General features: G+C 40.7%; 1 pseudogene; it reads left to right on the top strand.

Moving 5' to 3' along the window:
* The first annotated feature begins 1,469 nt into the window (after positions 1–1,469).
* LOC147515882 (small nucleolar RNA R71) lies at positions 1,470–1,564 on the top strand (annotated as a pseudogene).
* Positions 1,565–3,108: the final 1,544 nt, after the last annotated feature.

Genomic DNA, 3,108 nt, shown 5'->3' with positions numbered 1-3,108 from the left:
CCTTGTACTTAACAATTCCATTATTTTCGGATAAAGTTGGGAACCGCTCAGTTAAAAGGCGCCTTTAGGTATGTTTGTCTTACGCCTAGTAGTGCACAACTCTTTAAGAAACTTAGCTGTGGTTAGGTAGCTTTTTAATAGCTTCGAGAAAAGGAAGGTTTATCGTTAGATTCTTGAAAGCGCCCTAATTTCCTCAAAGTTTGTATCCCTGGTTAGCATGGCTAATTTTTTAGGGAACGGTGGTTTTGCTCTATATTTTGCATATGGCTCTACTTGCTGTGTAACCTTGGCTTTCGGTTTTCTTTGGTTGTGATTTAACCGGGTACCTCTACCGTGGTAGGCTCCTCGGTTTTCTATTAGCGGTATCTAGTTCGATATCCGGTGGGGAGTAATCGATGGGGTAACTATAGGCGAAGTTACTTTGTTATCAACCACTCTTCCGGAACGGAGTGGTGATGGCATTTAGGTCACCTACGATTGTAGTTTCCGTACTAGAATTACCGTTTCCCTCAAAGGTCAGTGTTTGCTTTTTTTAGGGTTTGGTATCGCTTTGTCCCGAAACACGCCTTTTTAGTTGGGCTTTTCGCTTGGGCTAACCGTTGTATGCCCCGATTTATGGATTGTAAAATCTGTTGGTTTGATTGAGTCATTGTCCGGAAAAGTTGTTGGGTAACTTGTATAAAGGCGCCGATTCGATCCGGTTGTGTAGGTGTAGTGGTCACGGTGGTGCGACGAACTATCTCTCGTTGATTATTTATGGGTGGGTTATGATAGTTATTATTATTAACCTAACGATACCTCTATTGGTATTATAATTATTCCTCGACCTTGTGCTTGACCTTGTCGTGGTTTAAGCTTTGGTTGTTATAATTATTATAATTCCCTTGACCTTGTCCTTGTCCTTGTCCTTGCCTAGGTGGAGCTTGGTTATAATTGTTTGCTTGCCTAACGTTTTGATTATTGTACCCTGGAGGTGTTACTTGTTGATTATTTCTCCAACTGAAGTTGGGATGTTGTCTCCAAGGGGCGTTAGGAATAGGATAGTTATTAATAGAGTAAACATTATCTTGTTCTGGTGGTTGTTGTTCATAAGCTAGAGGACAATAATCGTCAGGGTGCTCTGGACTCAAACAGAAATTACATGGGTTGGAGTTTACATTCATGACGGGGATAGGCTTTTGTTGAGCAGAAATAGCCTCTACTTTTTAGTTAGAGATTCGATTAGATTTTTAAGTTCTTGGATCGGTTTTCTTCTCAAACATACCGGGCCTTGATGAAGAAGAAGAACTAGGAATGGGGGATATCATCACTACCCCCAATTATTATTTCGTTTAGTTTGGTCTTCTAAAATTTGTAAGCCTCCGGTGGCTCCTTTACTTAGGAAACTACCCCCATTCATTATGTCAAGGACTTCTTTATGGTGGTGTAGAAGACCTTTGAAAAAGGCACGAACTAACGTGTCTTTAGCTAAGTTATGATGTGGACACTCTATAAGGAGATCGGTGAAACGATTCCATGCCTCAGAAAATGATTCATGAGGATTCTCCGGAAAAAAAATGAATCTTGGAAAGCATCTCATCCGTCTTTAGGGGTGGGTAAAATGTTCCATAAACAAATTGAACAAGTTTAGCCCACGAAGTCCACGCATTAGGGCGCTTTGGGCGCTTAACCAAGACGCCTTTATCGGCTAATGTGAAAGGGAATACCCTCGGTTTAATTTGTTCCGCACCTACCGTAGGATGATGGAATGTTGTAAGGACTTGTTCAATCCTACGCGTAAGCCGATAAGGTTTTTCATGGTCTAACCCATGAAAACAGGTAACAAATTAAATATGTTTGGGGATTCAAAAATCCCCCAATCGGGTCCGCTAGAACGATGCACGATTTAGGGCTATCGCCAAGGCTTTGTAGAAGTCGGAGAGAGGAGTCTCTTTTCTTCCCCCATTATGTCGTGGTGTGTGTGAAATAGTAGCTAGAGGTGTAGTGTGTGGTATACTAGATAGACTTGTTTGTTGCGTGTAATTACGCTTTGTTGTTTTGTTCGACCGCACCTTAATCTCATGCAAGACTAAGTTGAGCTTAACTAAACATGCAACACTCCAAACAATTCTGATATACTAGTAGAAAACCTCTAACCGAAATGCGAGGTATGGAAGAAAGGAATACCGATAATAGCCCTTGCTTCGCTTTTGAATAGCGTCTTGTGTGCGCGTGTTCGTGTATATAAGAGATTAGAACACTGAAAAATATGAAAGATCAAAGTTTGAATCAAAACTGCCGAAATTCAAAAATTTAACACGAATGCCAAGCCTTCGCATAGAAGCGGTCGGTCGCTCGATTAATTGTCAAATTACAAGTGTTTTTAGCGGGTCGCGACTCAAATGGGGCGGGTCGCTACTCCAGTAAATTCAATTACAATTGTTTGAGAGCTGGTCGCGCTTTGCGGGCGTAGCTGGTAAACGAAATTCCAACGAAATTCGCTGGTCGCGGGTCGCTCTCCTTGAAGCTGGCGCGCCTCCGGTATTTTTTCTCGCGGAATTTGTCAACGCTGAAATGGGCAACCACAGTATGAAACAAACAAGGGTGGGTGGGTTTAATGGGACTTAAAAATGACTACTTCTACAAGGAAAACAATGCTAAAGTGCAACTAAGATGGCAGCGGCGCCATTTGATATCTGTAAAATGAATAGTTTACCTACGAAATGAACGATGAATTCAATCCGTAAGTAAACTAAAACTGAGTCTTTTAATCTCGATTATCAAAGCTTCTACTCTCGATGCAAATTGCACTAAGTGGAGTAGAAAGTTCGTTCCACTCCTAGTTCACTAGCATGGATTGTTTTCTAAGTCTAAGAAATCAGTCTTAAGTCAATGAGAGCTTTACGAAATGTTATGCTAACAAAACGCGTTATTTTAAATTAAATATAAATTATAAAATATAAACTAAAGTTAATCTACGAAGCTACGGAAATACGATTGTTTGAATCTAGATAAATAAATTAGAGGGGAATTGAATCCACCTCGAATCCAACTTAACGACCTAGCGTAGAATGTTGTATCTCAATTCTCACGTTCTTACGGCGAGAATTTCGAGTTCTAATCCCTAGT

Source organism: Coptis chinensis, chromosome 2, assembly GCF_015680905.1.
Source record: "Coptis chinensis isolate HL-2020 chromosome 2, ASM1568090v1, whole genome shotgun sequence".
Lineage (NCBI taxonomy): Eukaryota > Viridiplantae > Streptophyta > Magnoliopsida > Ranunculales > Ranunculaceae > Coptis > Coptis chinensis.
The sequence above is the reverse complement of the archived record's forward strand: the minus strand, read 5'-3'. Positions and strand labels throughout refer to the sequence as shown.